At 40.1% G+C, this 22,160-nt stretch overlaps 1 protein-coding gene across 2 annotated transcripts in view; it reads right to left on the bottom strand.

The window, feature by feature from the left end:
* Positions 1–22,160, bottom strand: part of ATF6 (activating transcription factor 6) — a 284,401-nt gene that overhangs the window by 76,104 nt on the left and 186,137 nt on the right. The gene's annotated exons all lie outside the window — the stretch shown is intronic.

The following is a 22,160-nucleotide window of genomic DNA, read 5'->3' as shown; positions in this document are numbered from 1 at the left end:
CTTACTATGAAAGAAGTCAGGATCAGAAGGGGACACTGTGACAGCAGTGCGTCCTTCTAAAACAGAAGTTCTTAATGAAGGGTACATATCAGAATCACCGGTGGGACTTTATGATACAAATACCCAGGTACTCCCCTCACCCAAAAAAAAAAAAAAGAAAGACATTAATAATAAGTCTGAGGTGAGGCCAAAGTTTGTATTTTTAACAAGTATTTGTGGTGATTCTGACACAGACAGTTCTAGGATCCTGCTTTCACAAGCCCTGGCCAGCATGGTACAGACAGAGATTGAGAGCATGGACTCTGGAGCTAGACTCTGCCTGGGTTTGAGTTCTGCCTCTACCACCTAATTTCTAGCTGTGTGATCTAAAGCAAATCGCTTATTCTCTCTGTGCCCTTATTCTCTCATTTGTAAACCAGAGATAATAACAACACCTATTGCATGAATTGTTTATAAAAATTAAGTTAATATTTGTAAAGCACCTGGAACAGTGACTGGCATGTAGAAAGTGCTATTTTAAGTGCTAGATAAACTTTTTTTTGCATTTATTATTATTATTTTTTTTATTGTACTTCAGGTGAAGGCTTACAGAACAAATAGTTTCTCATGAAACAGTAGTACACACATTACTTTATGACATTGGTTAACAACCCCACAACATAACAACCCTCTAACTTCTCAACCTTTTTTTTGGTGAAAATACACATAGCCAAGATACACCATTTCAAAAATTTCTACATGCACAGTTCAGTGACACTGAATACACTCTTCCAATTGTGCTGCTATTTTCACTTAAGATGAAGGCTTACAGTACAAAATTTCTCTTTTAACAGTTACTACACATGTTGCCCTATGACAATGGTTAACAATCTCACAACACATCAACAATATCCTTACTCAACCTTGGATTCCCTATCACCAGCTTCCTTGTCCCCTTCTGCCTTCTGGCCTTGTCACTGGACTACTGTACCTCATTAGTCCCACTTGGTTTTACAGGGCTGTCCACTCCCAGGCTGAACGGTGAACCTCGGAGATAACTTCACCACTGAGCTAAAAGGGTGTCTGGGGGCCATACTCTCGGGGTTTCTTCAGTCTCCTTTAGGCCAGTAAATCTGGTCTTTTTTTTGTGAGTTAGAATTATGTTCTACATCCTTCTCCAGCTCTGTCCAGAACCCTCTGTTGTGATCCTGATCAGAGCAGTCAGTGGTGGTAGCCGGGCACCATCTAGCTGTACTGGACTCAGTCCGGTGGAGGCCTTGGTAGCTGTGGTCCTTGTATCCTGTTCTCTTCATTCTCCCTTGTTCCCAAAGGGATGAGACCAGTGGAGTATCTTAGATGGCCACTCACAGGCTTTTAAGACCCCAGACACTACTCACCAAGGTAGAATGTAGAACATTGTCTTTATAAACTGTGTTATGCCAATTGAGCTAGATGTTCCCTGAGACCATCGTCCCCACAGCCCTCCGCCCAGCAATTCAGCCCCTCAGGGAGTTTGGATGTGTCTATGGGGCTTCCATGACCTTTCCTTGTACAAGCTGTGCCAGTTTCCCCTGTATTGGGTACTGTCTCACCCTTCACCCACAATACCACTTATCTATTGCCTATTTAGTATTTCCCCCCCACCCCTCCCATCCCTGGTAGCCAACAAAGATTGTTACATTTTGTGTATGAACTTTTTCATGGGTTTTTACTATAGAGGTCTCATACAATATTTGTCCTTTTGTGATTGACTTATTTCACTCAGCATAATGTCCTCCAGTTTCATCCATGTTATGAGATGCTTCACAGATTCATTGTTGTTCTTTCTCGTTGCATAGTACTCCATTGCGTGTACGTACCATAGTTTGCTTATCCATTCATCTGTTGATGGGCATATAGGTTGTTTCCAAATTTTTTTTTAAAGGATCAGAAAGTTTGAGATCCGTCAGGAGACTCCTTGAAGAACTGAAGTGGGTAGTACCAGCATAGATACTGATACAGAAAACACCTAGACTTTGTTGTCTAGATTTATTCCCCTCACCCTCATAGTTGAGAGCCACTGTTCCACGGCTGAATAAAGGAAAGAGCGTGAGAAGTACTCATGACTGATCCAAACTCTTCAGTCTAGAAATGAAAGCTCTTGATAATTTGGTCCCTACTGACCTGGCCTCTTTCCACCATGGCTTCTCACTATTCCCTTCATGAACACTAGTACCAACTGTCACAGATGACATTCTCCACAAATTCAACCAAGAAAAGAAGTCACCCTCATATTTCACTTCCCTTAATTTAAAAGATGACGGGGGAAATAATTGAGGCATGAGCATGCAAAGCTGCCACACTATCTTGTTCCTTTCTTTTTTTTTTTTTTAAGTGCTGCTGGAATTGTGTGTGTGTGTACGGAAGGTAATAGGTGGAGAAGAGAGTTGGAAGAAACTAAATTGGTTTATATGAAAAAGGTATCACACTATCAGCAGAGTAAAAAGGTCTAGAAGGGTGGCAAAGATGAGTGAAGAGGGCCAGCTTAAGCTGTAGCCTTTGTGCAACAGAAGAGAAACTGAGGAAGTGATTCTGTAGTGTATGGGGAGAGGGGGAGGAGAAGGCGGGGACAGAGGGTTGGGGGAGATGAAAATCTTAGGATGTTTTGCTGCCTGTTGTTTGATTTAATATTTGCTTTGCAGTATCTTCAAGCGACTTCATTAAAAGCCCACATCACTTATCAAGTTTTCAAGGTGCTGGGTTTGTATTTCTTGTGGATGGGCCTCCCTGCTAAAATCAGCCTAAAACAAGGCAAGCAAAAAAAAAAAATTCCACTTTTATTTGAATTACACAGATAAAGGATATTTTCCTCTAGGGAGATTTCATTATCGTCTTCTGGTAGAGTAATACCTTTAAAAATCAAATTAAATTCTAGCACACACACGCATACACACACACAAAAATCTTACAGGCCTAGTTATTTGAAGAAACTGGACAGTCACTATCTGTACAACACAAAGCTTTCTCTGTTCCCTTCCATTGTCAGGTGGGCTACCCTTCCCAATCCCTGGTCTGGCCTAGTCACTCAGCTTTTGCTGTGGCCTGAGCAGTTTTCCCCCAATCTCAACTTAGTTTGATCTTCTGCATGTAGTATTTTCTCTTTCCCCTTCTGAAAGATCATGTTGTTGTTAATCACTGCCAAGTCAGCCCCAACTCGTGGCAACCCTATGCACAAAGGATCGGACTGTTGTGATCAGCATTTTCATTGGTTGATTTTTCAGAAGTAGATAACCAGGCCTTTCTTCCTAGTCTGTCTTACTCTGGAAGATCTACTGAAACCTGTTCAGCATCATAGCTACACACACACCTCCACTGACAGGTGGTGGCCGTGCTTGAGGAGCACTGGCTGGGAATCACCACCCAGATCTCCCTCATGCGATGTGAGAATTCTATCACTGAATCACCACTGCCCTCTGCAAAGGTTCATAGCTATTCCTAACACTCATATAGGTCTAGTTGAGACCAATCTCATCCCTAGAAATGTGTGGTCCTACTATTAGGTTCAATAGTGTTGCCTTCATTTGCTTCTTGTGGTTGGACCAGGTTGCCATCATGAGTCCTAATGTAAGTAATAGGGGTCAGAGAAGATTTGGGGAAAGACGAGAACATTTATGGGCCTACACAGTAAGTCAGGAAGCAGGAAAGATCAAAGCCAAGCTTTTAATTTGGCATACTCAGTATTTAATATTGGCAAGGAAAGTCATGGATCATACTCCTGAGTCTACCAAATAATTTTCGTTTTGGTCATGTGAACTTCAAATTATTTTCCCCAAATTTTCCAGATTTCGTACTTTGTACTAGCTATTGATTTTGGCTACCTAGTAAATATCTTGTGTTCTTGGAGGTTTTGCCATTGAGTAGGTTTTTTCTGGAGGAAATATCTCCAACTACAGAAGTTTGAAAAGGGGAGACAAAATTTCTCTCCTGCCTCTAGCAAATTGGGCACAGACATGTGACCAAGCCTTGGCCAATCAGATACTCCTTTAAAGTCCCAAAACTCGGGCATTAGTGAATAAACACTCAGAGAGATTTACATTATTTATAGAATTGGGGAGTGCCACGGAAAGCAGTGCTAGCAGCAGTGGAGGTGTCCACTGGTGTGGTGTGACCTCACCGGAATTCCTGAGCTGAGATGACAGCTGTGTTCTTTGCAGTGTAGCCTCCTTTGGTTCCTGATTCTCCAGCCTTCCATGGAGTCGATAAACTAACAAATGTTGCTGTTGTTGTTAGGTGCCGTCGAGTCGGTTCTGACTCATAGTGACCCCACGCACTGCAAAACGAAACACTGCCCAGTGCTGCGCCATCCTCACAATTGTTGTTATGCTTGAGCCCACTGTTGCAGCCACTATGTCAATCCATCTCATTGAGGGTCTTCCTCTTTTTCACTGATCCTCTGCTTTACCAAGCATGATGTCCTTCTCCAGGGACTGATCCCTCCTGATAACATGTCCAAAGTATGTAAGACATAGTCTTGCCATCCTTGCTTCTAAGGAGCATTCTGGTTGTACTTCTTCCAAGACAGATCTTGTCGTTCTTTTGGCAGTCCACAGTATATTAAATATTCTTCACCAGCACAATTCAAAGGCATCAATTCTTCTTTGGTTTCCTTCAGTCTGCCTTATGCATTGTCCAGCTTTCACACACATATGATGCAATTGAAAATACCATGGCTTGAGTCAGGTGCACCTTAGTCTTCAAGGTGACATCTTTGCTTTTCAACACTTTAAAGAGGTCTTTTGCAGCAGATTTGCCCAACGCAATGCGTCTTTTGATTTTCTGACTGCTGCTTACATGGATGTTGATTATAGATACAAGTAAAATGAAATCCTTGACAACTTCAATCTTCTCTCCATTTATCATGTTGCTTATTGGTCCAGTTGTGAGGACTGTTGCTTTCTTTATTTTGAGGTGTAATACATACTGAAGGCTGTGGTCTTTGATCTTCATCAGTAAGTGCTTCAAGTCCTCTTCACTTTCAGCAAGCAAGGTTGTGTCACCTGCATATTGCAGGTTGTTAATGAGTCTTCCTCCAATCCTGATGCCCCGTTCTTCTTCATGTAGTCCAGCTTCTCAGATTATTTGCTCAGCATACAGACTGAATAGGTATGGTGAAAGGATATAACCCTGACGCACACCTTTCCTAATTTTAAATCACGGAGTATTCCCTTGTTCTGTCCGAACAACTGCCTCTTGATCTATGTACAGGTTCCTCATGAGCACAATTAAGTGTTCTGGAATTCCCATGCTTTGCAATGTTATCCATCATATGTTATGATCCACACAGTCGAATGCCTTTGCATAGTCAATAAAACAAGGGAAACATTTTTCTGGTATTCTCTGCTTTCAGCCAGGGTCCATGTGATATCAGCACTGATATCCTTCGTTCCACATCGTCTTCTGAATCCAGCCTTGTATTTCTGGCAGCTCCCAATTGATATACTGCTGCAGCCGCTTTTGAATGATTTTCAGCAAAATTTTACTTGCGTGTGATATTAATGATATTGTTCCATAATTTCCGCATTCGGTGGGAATCACCTTTCTTGGGAATAGGCATAAATATGGATCTCTTCCAGTCGGTTGGCCAAGTAGCCATCTTCCAAATTTCAAACTGACAAATAGCCTTCCAATAAATTCCTCTGCTGCTTAAGTTAGAGTAGGTTTCTATTGTTTACAACCAAGAACTATGGTTGGTATAGTACTGGAATTTCTTTTCTGACATATTTGATATTGCTGGTTAATGTTTGACCTGACAACTTCCAAAAACATTAATTTTAATTAGATTAATCATGGCATTGTCTTTTTGTTTGTTGTCGTCAGTTGCCCTTAAGTCAGCTCTGACTCATGGTGACCCTATGCATAACTTAGGTAAATAAAAAATAATAGACGGAGCCATAAATCAGTGAACCTCCTTATCTCCCATTTGATCCCTAAAGTAATGGAAACTGACTTCTCTGACCATCACTCTATTGATATTGTTCTCATAAATATTATATTCTAATTGTCAAACCCACTTGCTTCTTTCCAGTCCTCATCATACTTTCTATCTACAACATTTGATACTTTTTAACTCTGCATCTCCAAACTCTTAGTTCTCATCCTCCCCCGAACTTTTTCTTCCCCTCACTGCCTTCTCTTCCACTCATATTCCACGCTAAATATTGCCTTCTTAGGGTCTGTGATGGTTAAGGTTATGTGTCAACTTGGCTGGGCCATGATTCTCAGTGGTCTGGCCGTTACGTAATGATGTAGTTTGGCAGTTATGTAATGATGTAGTTATCCTCCAATTTGTGATATAACATTATCACCTCCATGATGTGATCTGATGTGATCAGCCAATCAGGTGTGTGAGGAGTTTTCTTGGGGGTGTGGCCGGCATCCAATATATGTGGACATTATGGCAAAGCTCACTGGTCTTTGCTCACTCTGGATCCTGCATCCAGCTCGTCACCATCTGACCTTCTGTTTTTGGGACTTGAGCCAGCAGCCTGCCAAAATGCCTACCAGTCTTGGAATTTGTTGGCCTCCACAGTCAACAGTCTAACGTCTTATCTGCCAATCTTGGACGCACAAGCCTCCACGGCAAGTGAGCTGCCCATTTTGGGTTCGTCAGCTCCTACAGCTACATGAGTCAGGAGATGCCTACAGCCTGACCCACGGACTTGGGACTTGCCAGCCTCTATAACCGCATGAGCCATTTCCTTGATATATATATATATATATATATACATGCTACACTGGTTTTGCCTCTCTAGAGAATCCAGCCTAAGACATTTGGTAGTAAGAGTGGTACTAGAGAAACAAAACTGTAAGGACAAGTTTTCTAAACTGGTTCTCAAATCTGGTTAGTCTTAAAGATGCTGATGACTCTGCTTCCAGTAGCAAAGAGGGCACTGCTAATCCATGGTGTGAGGTGGCAATTGAAATACACAAAATATCACCACCATAGATCAAGTATTGGTGAGAGGTGAGGCTCTGGGTGATCACATATTTGATATCTTTCCACAATTTCATCAGAATGAGAAGTATAAGGAAGCCGGTTAGTTGGTCCTACTTTTGCTAGACAAAGTGGTGAAAGAAAGAGATGAGCGCAGGGCTTCAGAGTCCCAACTCGAGCACCACATAAACGACCTCAAAGTTTCCACTTGTGCCTTGAAAGAAAGCCTTATTTCTTGTAGTAAGAGAGCTGATATTGCTGAAAATCAAACCCAGAGTCTTATCATAGGAGAAGCTGATTTACAATACCAATTAAATTCTCAAAATTGAATGGTGTCTGAATTACATCAACTGACTTCCCAACCTCGAAGTTAAAGTGAATGTACTGACTGGCAAGACATGGGATTCTGAAACTTGGGATGGGGACATATGGGCAGATAATCAGAAAGCTGGAGACACTGAGTCCCCAAATTCCACTGAATCACTCCTGCCAACAGAACTAGCCCTCTCACTTTCATCTGAAGAGATTACTCCATCTTTGTCTGCTAAGCCCCCTCCCCAGTAAAATCATTAGCTGCTCTACCTCCATCTGATGAGAATAATCCAGCTGTGCCTGAAAAGCCTTTGTCTGAGATATCACCTGGGGCACTGTCTGAGTCATCACCTGGGGGACCATCTGAGTCACTGCTTGGCCACTGCCTAAGGCGGATGCCTTACATGACATTGCTTAATGTTCTCAAAATATATTCTCGCCCTATTTTTGCTTCTAGATCTATATAACTAGATTAAGTCCCCCAGTGAGCCCCAAAAGGTGAAACAGAAAGCATGACCCAGGAAGAGGTATGTTACACCCCCAAAAAACTGCCTGACTTTTCTAACATGTACAAACAGAAACCTGGGGAATTTTATGCCTGGGATAATTAAGGGTGTAGGATAATGGTGCAAGGAACATAAAGATGGATCAGTCTGAATTTACTGATATGGGCCTACTAAGCACAGATTCTTCATTCAATGTTTCAGCTTGAGAGATCAGGAAAGGGTCTAATAATTTATTTGGTTGGGTCACTGAAGCATGGACTAGACAGTGGCCTACACTAAATCAAGCTGAAGTACCACAGCTGCCTTGGTATACTGCAGAAGAAGGTATCCAAAGACTTAGGGAAACTGGCATGTTAGAGTGGATTTATCAGGTTAGACCCACAGACTCACACATGAAGCGCCCAGAGGACATACCTTTTACCACAACAAAGAGGAATAAATCTGTGAAGGGAGCACCAGCATCCTTGAAAACTACTGTGATTACTGTTTTATGTAAGTCAGATTCGACCGTGGGAACCGCCCTAACTGAATTAAGACACCTAACTACAGTGGGGTTGATTGGACCCTGTGATGGTTGGGGCCAAGTGGCGGCATCCAATTAACAAAGATAAAGTGGGTATGGTTACCATAATGGACAGCAGAGTCAAAGCAGTAATCAGAATAGTCTGACTTGTATGGACTTATGGCGCTGGCTACTTAGTCATGGTGTTCCTAGAAGTGAAACATAATATATTTACTTGATCTGTACAAGTGGAAGAATTCCAGGTCAAATGAACTACAGTCTAACTGGAATCACCAGAATAGAGAGTCACAGCCCCTCAGTCAATTCCCAGACTTCAGTGAGTTTACAGACCTACAACCCCTTGAATGAAGGGGAGGCTGGGTCCCCTTGAGGAAGGATCCTACTATACTCTTAAAAATTTATACTATTAATTTTTCTTCCAAACTTCCCCAAAGGGATCTATGGCCTTTTCCAAGAGTAACTGTTCACTGGGGGAAAAGGAAATAATCAGAGTTTTGGGGGATTACTGGATAATGGCTCTGAACTGACACTAACTCCAGGAGACCCAAAATGTCACTGGCCTGACAGTCAGCGTTGGGGGAGTATGGAGGTCAGGTTATTAACAAAGTCTTAGCTGAGGTTCATATCACAGTAGGTCCAGTGGGTCCCCAAACCCGTCCTGCAGTGATTTTCCCAGTTCCAGAATGCATAATTGGAATAGATATACCCAGCAACTGGCAGAACTCCCAAAATGGATCCCCGAAAAGTGGAGGAAGGGCTATTATGGTACAAAAAGCCAAGTGGAAGCCATTAGAACTGCCCCTACCTAGGAAAATAGTAAACCAAGAGAAAAACTACATTCATGAAGGGATTGCAGAGATAAGTGCCACCATGAAGGACTCGAAGGATGCAGAGGTGGTGATTCCCACCACATCTCCATTCAACTCGCCTATCTGGCCTTTGAAAGAAATAGAAGGATTTTGGAGAATGACGGTAGATTATCGTAAACTTTATCAGGTAGTTACTCCAATTTCAACTGTTGTTCCTGATGTGGTTTCATTGCTTGAGTAAATTAATACATCTCCTGGTACCTGGTATGTAGCTATTGATCTGGCCAATGCCTTTTTCACCATGCCACTTTTGACGGAACACCAGAAGCACTGCGTCTTCAGCTAGCAAGGTCAGCAACACAACTTCACTGTCCTACCTCAGTGATATATCAACTTGCTAGTCCTATGTCATAATTAAGTCTGCAGGGACCTTGATAGTCTTTCCCTTCCACAACACATCACACTGGTCCGTTACATTGATGACATTATGCTGACTGGATCTAGTAAGAAGTGTCAATTACTCTGGACCTACTGGCAAGACATTTGTGTGCTAGAGGGCGAGAAATTAATCTGACAAAAATTCAGGCACCTTCCATCTCAGTGAAATTTCTAACGGTCCAGTGGTGTGGAGCGTGTCAAGATATTCCTTCTAAAGTGAAGGATAAGTTATTGCATCTGGCCCCTCTCACAACTAAAATGGAAGCACACCTGTTGGTCCCCTCTGGATTCTGGAGGCAACATATTCCCCATTCGGGTGTGCTATTAAGGCCTATATATCAAGTAACTCAACAATCTCCTAGTTTTGAGTGAGGCCCAGAGCAAGAGAAGGCTCTGCAACAGGTTCAGGTTGCTGTGCAAGCCACTGTGCCACTTGGGCTATATCACCTGGCTGATCCAATGGTGCCTGAAGTGTCAGTGGCAGATACAGAAGTTGTCTGGAGTCTTTGGCAGGCCCCTACTGGTGAATCACAGCACAAACCCTTAGGATTTTGGAGCAAAGTCCTGCCACCCTCTGCAGATTAAAAAAAAAAAAAAAAAAAAAAAAAAAAAAAAAAAAACCATTGCTATCCAGTAATCCAACTCATAGTGATCCTATAGAACATAGCAGAACTGCCTCATAGGGTTACCAAGGAGCAGACGGTGGATTCGAACTGCTGACCTTTTGGTTAGCAGCCAAGCTCTTAAACACTGCACCACCAGGGCTCCTGAAACTCTTCTGCAGATAACTACTCTCCTTTCGAGAAACAGCTTTTAGTTTGTTACTGGGCCTTAGTAGAGACTGAACACTTAACCATGGGCCACCATGTCACCATGCAACCCAAGCTGCCCATCATGAACTAGTTGCTGTCTGACCCACAAAACCATAAAGTCAGACATGCACAGCAGCACTCCATCACTAAGTGGAAGTGATATATATGAGATCAGGCCTGAGCATGACCTGAAGACACAAGTAAGTTGCATGAGGAAGTGACCCAAATGCCCAAGTTCTCCACTCCTGTCACATTACCTTCCCTCTCCCATTCTGTACCTATGGCCTCATGGGGAGTTCCTTACGATCAGTTGATTGAGGAAGAGAAAAACGCATGCCTGGTTTACAGATGGTTCTGCGCAATATGCAGGCACAACTTGAAAGTGGACGGCGGCAGCATTACAGGCCATTGCTGTGACCTCCTTGAAGGACAGTGCTGAAGGGAAATACTTCCAACGGCAGAACTTTGAGCAGTGCACCTGACTATCACTTTACTTGGCCAGATGTGTGACTGTATACTGATTCAAAGGCTGTGGATAATGGTTTGGCTGGACGGTCAGGGACTTGAAAGGAACATGATTGGAAAATTCGAGAGAAGGATGTATGAGGAAGACGTATATGGATACACCTCTCTGAATGGGCCAAAGAAGTGAAGATATTTGTGTCTCATGTGAATGCTCACCAAAGGGTGACCTTGGCAGAGGAGGAGTTTAACAGTCAAGTGGGTAGGATAACGCATTCCGTGGAAACCAGTCATCTTCTTTCCCAGCTACTCCCGTCATTGCTCAATGGGCTCACGAACTAAGTGGCCATAGTGGCAAGGATGGAAGTTATTCACGGGCTCAGTAACATGGGCTTACACTCACCAAGGCTGACTTGGCTACAGCCACTGCTGAGGGCCCAATCTTCCAATAGCAGTGAAAAACACTGAGTCCCCAATATGGCATCATTCCTCAAGGTTATCAGCCAGCAACTTGGTGACAGGCTGATTACACTGGATCGCTTCTACCATTGAAAGGGCAGTGTTTTGTTCTTACTGGAATAGACACTTACTGTAGATATGGATTTTCCTTCCCTGCACACAATGCTTCTGCCAAAACTACCATCTGTGGACTTACAGATGCCACACAGCATCATCTCAGATCAAGGGACTCACTTCACAGCAATTGAACTGTGGCAATGGGACCATGCTCAGGGAATTCACTCATCTTACTATGTTCCGCATCATCCTGAAGCAGCTGGCCTGATAGAACGATGGAATGGCCTTCTAAAGACACAATTACAGTACCAGCTAGATGGCAATACCTTGCAGGATAGGGGCAATGTTCTCCAGGAGGCTGTATATGCTCTAAACTAGTGTCCAACATATGGTGCTGTTTCTCCCATAGCCAGGATTCATGGGTCCAGGAATCTAGCAGTGGAAATGGGAATGGCAGCACTCACTGTTACCCCTAGTGACCCACTTGCAAAATTTTTGCTTCCTATCTCTGTGATCCTGTGCTCATAGGTCTAGAGGTCTTAGTTCCAAATGGACAAATGCTCCCACTAGGGACACAACACTGATTCTATTGAACTGTAAGTTAAGAATGCCTCCCAGCCACTTTGGGCTCCCCATGCTTTTGGATCAACAGGCAAAGAAGGTAGTTACTGTATTGGCTAGTGTGATTGATTCTAATTACCAAGGGGAAATTGGACTGATATTACATAACGGAGGTAAAGAAGAGTATGTCTGAAATACACGAGATCCTTTAGGATATCTCCTAGTACTACCATAACGTATGATTAAAGTCAATGGAAAACTATAGCAACCCAATTCCGAAATGACTACTAATGGCCCGCACCCTTCAGGAATGAAGGTTTGAGTCACCCCACCAGGCAAAGAACCATGACCAGTTGAGGTGCTTGCTGAGGGCAAAAGGAATACGGAATGGGATGTGGAAGAAGGTAGTTCTAAATACCAGTTACGATGATGTGAGCAGTTGCAGACACGATGACTGTAATTGTTATGAGTATTCCTTCCTTGTATGTGTGCATCAAATATTTTTGTTTTCTTCACTTATAAAAATATAAGATTTAAATGGGGAAGTGCGTTTTCAGGGCCCTGGTGGCGCAGTGGTTCAGAGCTCAGGCTGCTAACCAAAAGGTCGGCAGTTTGAATCCACCAGTCGCTCTTTGGAAACCCTATGGGGCAGTTCTACTCTGTTCTGTAGGGTCGCTACAGGTCGGAATCAACTTGATGGCAAGAGGACTTAGCGGGTTTTCAGTTAAATGTGTGTTAATTGTATCATGCTAGGTACAAGTATGACTTTGTAATTGTCTTTATTTAGAGACTGTGTATGGTTTAAGGACATACACAGGTATACACAGGTGCCAAGGTGACAAGGGGTGGACTATGATGGTTAATTTAAGGTTGTGCCTCAACTTGGCTGGGCCATGAGTCCCACTGGTTTGGCAGTTATGTAATACAGTTTGGCAATTATGTAAAGATGTAATTTAGCAGTTATGTAATGAAGAAGTGATCCTCCATTTTGTGATATAATGCAATCACTTCCATGGTTTGATCTGATGTGATCAATCAGTTATGAGGAAGTTTCCTGGGGGGAGAGAGGCAGTGTGGCCTGCATCCAATATACATGGATGTTCTGGCAAAGCTTACTGGCTTTTGCTCACTCTGGATCCTCCATCTGGCTTGTCATTATCTGATCTCCTGTTTTTGAGATTTGAGCCAGCGGCCTGCCGTACTGCCTGCTGATCTTGGGATTCGTTGGCCTCCACAGCCGGTGAGGCAGCAGCCTGTCATCTTACCTGCTGATTTTGGGTTCGTCAGCCCTTGTAGCTGTGTGAGTCAGGAGAAGCCTCCAGCCTGATGCCTGACCTATGGACTTGGGACTTGCCAGCCTCTGCCATGTGAGCTATTTCCTTGAGAAAAATCTCTTATCTGTCTCTCTCTCCCTCCCTCTCTCTCTCTCTCCCTCTCTCTCTCTCTCTATATATATATACATGCTTCACTCTTTTTGTTTGTCTAGAGAACCCAGTCTAAGACAACGTCCAATCTTTTTTCAATCCATACCCTGTTTTGGCATTCTTATTTAATGCCATGACTTGAAATACATGTCTGGCTCAAACTTCTCAAACCTTAACTCAAGACACATATTTACAACTGTTTACAAACCATCTTCACTGGAATATTCTATAGATCCTTAAACTCCAATTTATCTTCCCCCAGGGTTTCCTATTTTAGTTAAGTTCATCAATTTCTATTTAGTTATCTGAACAGAAACCTAGAGTGATCTTGGATTCCTGCCTATATCTTACCCTCAACACTAAATATGACCCTTTCTAATTCTTGAGCTTAAGTCCACATTAGCTGCTCTTTAATATCTCTACTCACTTCTTGGTAATCTCATTCACTATCAGGTTCTTAAGTATTATGTATATGCTTTTAACTCTCAAATTTATATTTCTAGCTCACATCACTCCTTTGAACTTGACTCCTATATCCAACTGCATACTTAAAATATCCACTTGGATGTCTCAAAGTTATGATATCTAAAACTAAGCTCCTGATATACCTCTCAAATGTGCTTCTCCCACATTCTCAGTTGCTCAGGCCAAAGATCTTACAGTATTCTTCTCATAATCCACATCCAATCCATCAGTGACATTTAACAATTCTACCTTCCAAACATATCCAGAATCCAACTATTGTCTGTATGATTATGATACTATATCCTAACTGGTCTGCTCCCTGCTTCCCTTTTCTCCTTACGTCTATTCTCAGCATAGCAACCAGAGTGATCCTGTTAAAATGTAACTAAAAATGTTCCAATAACTTCCTATCTCAGAATAAAAGTTAAAATCGCTTCAATGGCCTATATGGCTGAATGTGATACGAGCCATTTGCTGACTTCTCTCAAACCATCTATGGTTCTTTTCCTTGTTTATTTTGTTCCAGCTATAGCAGCCTCCCTTTTCTTGCTCTTCACATATATGGAGCATGTTCTTGTTTCAGGGCCTTTGCACTTTTTCTTCCCTCTGGGAATACTCTTTACCCAAAAATGTGTATAATATATGCCCTCACCCCTTTCAAGTCTTCAGTCAAACGTCACTTTCTCAGTGAAGCCTTTCTGCACACAGCACATCTCCACCAAACACACTCACCTCTTTTTTCTGCCTTATTTTTCTACCTAAAACTTACGGTCAGTCTTTATCCTTAATAAATAAGCTCAACACTGGCAGGTATTTTTAATATGTTTTGTTCATTGCTGAATACCTACTACCTATTATGGACTTTCCTATGGTAAGTACACAAAATGATTTACATACAAATAAATTAGCTAAATGATGGCTACTACAATAGCTTTTCTACTAGCTCTTTGCCTGAAGAAAGCAAGGGTTCCCAAAACGCTTTCAGTGGATCTCCAAGGTCAAATTATTTTCATAGTAATACTATTATTTGCCTTTTTCACTGTTTTGAAATTTGCACTGATGGCGAAAAACAAGGTAAAAGTTCTGGGCTTTAGCATAAATCTAGGTAATGGCACCAAACTCTCCAGCAGTCATTGTATTCGTTACTGTCACACATTCACATTAAAAATGAATGAATAAAAAATTCTAAAAGCCAATTTCACTTAAGAATATCCTTGATGAAGCAGTAAAATCTATCCATCAGTGAATATTCTTTGTGGAAAAAAAAAGTTCTGCTGCATGCCAAAATGTGGTGGCTATCTCAAGAAAAAGCACTTATGTGAATAGTTTCAAGCTGAACTAGCCACTTTGTTTTGAAAGAATGACTGACAGATATATTATTGTTACTGACCCTTGAGTATCTCGAAGACATTTTCTTAAAAATGAGTAAAGGCTGTCACTTCAAAGAAAACAAATGACAATACTTATCGCAAATGATAAAATTTGAGCTTTCAAGTGAAAATCAGAATTTTGAGAAACTTGTATCTACCACCATGAGCTTGTTTTTCTTGATGTGATTGGTGGTGATATTAATGAATGTGAGCTTTTGATACTGTATAATAAAGTGTATTAATACGTAGAAGATCTACATAACTCAGTGAACCAATATCTTCCAAATGTAGTGTATGATGCTACAAAACTATGCATGTGTAAAAGTTCTATTCAACGTGTAAGAGATTTTGTTACAGAGTATAAAAATTTCATTGATATGACTAGTGCAACTAATCTTTTAAGAAACCATCATTTGTTGACTTCTGATGTAGTATCAAAAAAGAATATCCACAATTAACTGAAAAAGTCATTAAAATACTTCTCCATTTTACAACTATATATTTGTATGAGGATGGATCTTCTTCACATATTTCAATCAAAACAACATACTGCAACAGATTGAATGCAAAAATACATGAGAATCTTATGTCTCTTATCTCCTATTGAACCAGACATTTGAGATTTGCGAAACTATAAAACAATGCTACTCTTCTCACAAAAAAAAAAAAAAAAAATTATTTGGAGAATATAATTTTTCATTAAAAATATTTATTTAAAAATGTACTGGGTTTACTGTTGTTTCTAAATAAATTGCTGAATAAAAATTGTAAACATTTCTCAGTTTTAATTTATTTTAATGGCTAATTATTTTCAGTATCTTTTCTTGTGCTACTGGCCATTTGTATATTGTCTTTCGGGAAATGGCTATTCAAATCCCTTGCCCATTTTTAAAATGGGTTCTCTTTTTATTGTTGAGCTGTAAGATTTCTTTATATAATCTGAATATAATCTCCCATTCTATGTGTTGTCTTTTCTCTTTCTTAACAGTGTCCTTTGAAGCACAAAATTTCTTACCTTTGAAGAAGTTCAACGTATCTATTTTTTTCTTTTCTCATTTGTGTTTTTGGTATCATATCTATTATATATTTAGTTTTATACACCACTTTCCAATGTGGCTGTACCATTTTACTTTTCCATCAGCTACACAGAAGTGATTTAGTTTCTCCACCTCCTTGCCATCATTTGGTTTTGTCACTATATTTTTTATTCTTAGTCAACTTTTAAGGTCTAGTTAAAGTGTCAGCTCCATGCTAAGCCTTCTGGGATCAATTCCCAACAACCCACTTCTCTCTCCATCTCTACTCTCTACTACCTAGCAAAATTAATTGCCGCTTATTTATGTTCCCACAGTCTCTCATTAAAACAAACAAACAGACAAACAAACAAACAAAAAAAACCCTCATTGCCATCGAGTTGACAGGACAGAGAACTGCCCCATACGGTTTCCAAGGAGCGGCTGGTAGATTCGAACTGCTGATCTTGTGGTTTGCAGCCGAGCTCTTAACCACTGTGCCACTGGGTCTCCCAGAGTATCTCATACTCATCATTACTAAATCACTTAACATATTATATTATAGTTTATGTTTATATGTCTGCTTCTACGGGGCTACACTCTTTCAGCGCAGGATTTTTAATGTTGGAATCCATGTGCCTCCTGACATTGTATGAAACATTCTATTTGCATATGTATATATATATATAGAGAGAGACAGACATATATATAGACAGAAAGAGAGCACCCTGGTGGTGCAGTGGTTAAGAACTTGTCTGCTAACTGAAATGTCGGTGGTTCGAACCCACTAGCTGCTCTGCAGAAGAAAGATGTGGCAGTCTGCTTCCATAAAGATTACAGCCTTGGAAGCCCTGTGGGGTAGTTCTACTCTGTGCTACAGGGTCATTATGTGTCTGAATCCACTTGATGGCAACGGGATATATATATAAATTTTTCTGGGAAAGGGAGGGTCCTATGATCAAAGAAGGATGAAGAATCACTGCGTTAGAGGGAAAACTACATCCTTCTATTCCCAGGATCTTATAGTAAAAGTACTCAATAAATATTTTAACATGAATGGCCCTTTTAATGAAAAAAATCCTCTCACCCAACATTGATGTTTCACATCTTACAGGCAAATGACTTTTATGCCATAACAACTACTTTAATTACTTTAAAGCAAAAAGATTCATTTATAGCTATAATGTGCTTGAATGGTTAAATTTTGTTTACAGTGAAACAGTGAGAAATCTTTAGCAAACCATTTTATAAGGGACAGTCAATTCTCCCAATTAATGATCATTTCATTTCAGATTGTTGTTTTCTAACATCCTAGGACATGACTTAATAGAAATGACTAACCACTGAAATGGTCAGTTTGTGGATACTCTATCATGACGGTTCTTCCTCACTCATCTCCTTAGGAAGGATCTTTTTTAACCTTTATAGTCTTGTCCACAATTAAACACACACTTTCTCAATACATCTTAAATTCAACCAAAACAAATATTATTACCAATCTGTATTCACACTATAATGAAACATACTAAGAATAAAATAAATTTAGGGCTGGTCTCTACACAGATGACTTCCAAGAGATAAGAAGTTTGAAATTTTTCTATCCATAGCACTATAATAGATATAAAAATTTTAGGCAAGTAATAGAAGCTCATTAAAATTTTTTTGAATGAACCCAAGGTCGAGAAGGGGAGAGTGCTGACATGTCATGGGGTTGGTAACCAATGTCACAAAACAATACGTGTATTAATTGTTTAATGAGAAACTAGTTTACTCTTTAAACCTTCACCTAAAGTACAATAAAAAATATTAAAAGTAAAAAACTAAAATTTTTTTGAATGAGTAGATGAATCTTTTCCTTATTGTTAAAGAGGGTCTTAAGTCAACAGAGCATGAAGCATACTCATTTCAAGAAGCTTAAGTTATGTTAGGCAAATTCGTTTTCTATAAATTTCCTTAGCTGGGGAAAAAAACCCGAAACAAATATAAAACAGGGTAAAAGGAGAAGGTTTACAGCACCCAATTAGGAAACATGCCCCTCATCAGAAGTAGTAATGTGAGGATTGCAACTGGTGGAAATCACGCATACTGGAAATCATTTACTCTCCTCATCAGAGTCCAGTTGTTAAACAAACGACTCTAAGAAACAGTAGCCATCATTTTAACATATTGCCTAATAGTTACCTATGGAAATTTTCAAAGCAATGTGAGAGGAATTATTATCGTTAGGCTGGAGCTCACCCGCCAATGTGAGATCTACACAAGTCTTGATATGAGTAATTGATTAACAATGAAGCACCAGAAGAAATAAGACCTGAGCCTGCACTGGAATGCCAGGTCACACAAAATAGCTCTCAAGAGAGTGTTCCTCATAAACAAGGCTCTGAATAGATGGGAAGCCTTTACCAAGATACTGTTGTTGTTAGTTGCTGTCCAGGTGATTCCCACTCATGGTGAGCCCATGTGTGCAGAGTAGAACTGCTCCACGGTCTTGCAGAAGCAGATCACCAGGCCAGTCTTCAGAATTGTCTTTGGGTGGGTTTGAACTGCCAACCTTTCAGGTAGTAGTTGAGTGCTTAACTGTTAGTGCTACCAGGGACTCCTAATATGCTTATAGGTATGCTCTTTAAAGCTATCAAATGGTTATGAACTCTGATATTCATGAAAAATCATGAAAAATCACCTATCAACACAGAACTCAAAAGCTATACAGGATGAAAACCTGAAATGGCTGGATGAAATATTAGGCTACTTAAAAAGAGGAGCAATAAACTGAGTAGAGGAACAAGAGCCCATCACAAATGTACTACTCAAAAAACCCACCAGGGAAAGTGTCTAGGAATTGAATGCTAGATAATAAAGGGAGGTGAAGGTATTCATTTAACTAATCTTAACCATTCCTTTGTTTCCATATACCCAAAATTACTAAGCAAAGATGCCAACCTGCTTTCTAAAATGTTAAAAAAAAAAAAAATCCAGAACAGTTTAAAATTTCCCTGATGTTTTTCTATTTCCCAACTCTTGTTATATCTGTGACATTTAAAAGCACAGAAATACAGAATATATACTGAACTAAAAGTTCATTACCAATAAACAGAAAATATGGCCCTGACTTACTTTTTCAACCTTATATTGTACAATATTCCCCGCATTCTAATAAACTCAAATTATTTCTTTCCTTTTACACACATTATTTAATGTATTCTTGACTTTGCATTAGTTTCCTGTGTCTGGAATGCTCTTTATTCTGTGCTGGGAACACCTTTTCACCTTAAATGGCTTAGCTCTTATGGTTTTGTCTTTGAAGGCTTTCTTGATCATCTCTCTCCCCATCCCAAAATCTCAAGTCTCAAGTAGGGAATGCTCTTAAGTTTCCTATCACATTCAAAAAGTCAACCAAAATATGATAGAAATTATATTACACAAAAGCACAGAACTGTAGAGCAGGAGGAGACCTCAGAGATCGTGTAACCTGCCTTCATTTTTTAAAAAATGAGGCCTGGCTGGGATTTAGATTTAGCTTTGTCAACCACAATTTTATTCTAATATACCAACAGTACCTAAATCAAAATAAATATTTATAAAATGACCAAGAAAAATGGCACTGAGACTTTTAAAATGGAAAATAAATTTCACTCATGGAAGATAGTTTATCAAATTGCCAAGAGTGCTACCTGTGTAGGTTTCTGGGATGTCCCTAAATAAAAAGAAATAAATATCCAACAACAACTTAACAAACATAATTATCTATCAAGTTATATTTGTCAAAAACATAAAATTTCTGCCCTCTCTCTTATATACATCTGTTTTTTCTTCTTTGCTGTGTTATCAGGAAGCATATACTACTATCTTCAACATTATTGTAAATCATGTAAGGTCAGAATGCTAAATATACTGGGAAAAAGCATCATCATAGATAATCTTTATAGTCTCTGGTTTATATGAACAACAAATGGGTAAATACAAGAAAGCAACAACTTTAGAGACAGTTGTAAACAAAGGTGAGTTGAAATAATTTGGCATCAATATAGAAGACATTATTTCAACACTATTGACAGGACCCTAAAATGTAGTTGCGTAAACAAATCTAACACATACATTAAAATGTTAAAATTTTAAACAGTATAGGCAACAGATAAATAATCTTACATATTAGCAATTATTTTTACATGTTCAACTCATGAATAGTGGGCACTGTCTTATGAATCTGTGAATTTATTATCTCCATGGCTCCCAGGACCCCACCTTGTTCACAAACGGAATTGTTAGATGATTTTCTTTGTTCACAAAGATAAAATAAATGCATTACTCTACTGTGAGCAGAAGATCAAAGAATGATCAAAGTGTGATTTGATGACAGCTCTCAGAGCAAAAAGACTTCTATAGAAAATAAAAATCACACCAATATAAAATAGTAAGTTAAAATTATAGTATAGTAGTTTTAAACTACTGAACAGCAAATAAGTATATAACCTAGTTGTTTACGATTTATAAACGATCCAAAAGCAAGTTGGAATCTGGAAGTAAAAAATATTTCCAAAACTATGAATATAAACCCAATTTATGGCTCAATTAAGACACAATTAAGTATACTGGGGAAAAAATGATAGGACTGAAGAAAATGTCCTGGTCATTCAAGATGAACTGTCCTTAAAAATGACTCCATGTAAGTACAGAGATATACTTCATATATGTGACAGGCAGGAAAACCTGTTTTATAGTAAGTAACGATAACGTTTGTCAGTTAACAGGACAGAAGAATGAATGGTTGATATACTGTTCTTCCTGCTATAATTTTATACTAACCCAAAATCCATTGCCGTCCAGTTGATTCCAACTCATAGCAACCCTATAGGACAGAGGAGAACTGCCCCAAAGGGTTTCCAAGGAGCGGCTGGTGGATTCGAACTTCTGGTCAGCTCATCCCTAGCCATCCAAGCTAGGTTATAGTGGGTAGCCCCCCTTTCTCTCTCTCATCCTTAGCTCCCATGGGCTAGGTCAATGGGTGCCAACAGAATATGTCCAAACTCAGCCCATCTTGTCATTGCTGCATACTAGGCTGTCTACTCGCCAGCTCCATTTAACTTCTAGTCTTGGAAAGGGGTTCTGATGGGCACTGACTTTTCCTGCTTCAATGCACCCAAAGGCAAACGACTTGCTTGCTCAAAATTCAAACAGCAAAACGGTAATTATATTTTTCTGCAGGTCCTTCCTTCAAAAGCATATCTCATGTTCTCTCAGCAGTTCTGGGTAGGTTTGCATGTCCTTTCAAATGCAAAATCTGGGTGGGGCTCAGGTTTTTGACCTAAGTCTCCACTCTATACACAGGGTTACTGGCGTGAAACAAAAAGCCTGTGTTTCTCCCAGGCAAATCCTAGTTCCCATTTTAGCATATTCAATCAAGTATTGGCTGAAGGCAGAGTTATACACTCTGTGTATCTACAATGCCCAATATTCATTTCCATGATACATTTAGGTCTGTTTTACAATACTAGGAAGAAGAAACATTCAATATTCATATTCCAAAAACATAAAACCAAACCCATTGCCATCGAGGTGATTCTGACTCATAGGGACCCTATAGGACAGAGTAGAGCGGCCCCATAAGATTTCCAAGGAGCAGCTGGTAGATTCAAACTGCTGACCTTTTGGTTAGCAGCTGAGCTCTTAACCACTGTGTCACTGATATCCATATTACATTCAATTAAATACATAATCCTAAACAGATAACCCTTTTAAAATATTCCAGTTGCATGTTCTCCACCCCTTGACTATCTTCCCATTTATATGCATACAGCCTTGGGCCTCTGGCTAGGTGGAACCAGAAGACCTTGGCCCCCATCAATCACCCCATTTAACCAGCCTGGCCACCTGCTGTGAGTCACTCAACTGCAACATAACTTTCCTTTCAGCCATTACAGGTAACTACAACCAAAGTAACCACCTAAAAATCAAAAGTTTTACTTTCCAAGCCCCTTTGTTCTTTGTCTTACAAAGTTC

This window comes from Trichechus manatus, unplaced genomic scaffold (genome assembly GCF_000243295.1).
Source record: "Trichechus manatus latirostris isolate Lorelei unplaced genomic scaffold, TriManLat1.0 scaffold00145, whole genome shotgun sequence".
Taxonomy (NCBI): Eukaryota; Metazoa; Chordata; class Mammalia; order Sirenia; family Trichechidae; genus Trichechus; species Trichechus manatus.
This window is presented reverse-complemented; position numbering and strand designations above follow the sequence as displayed.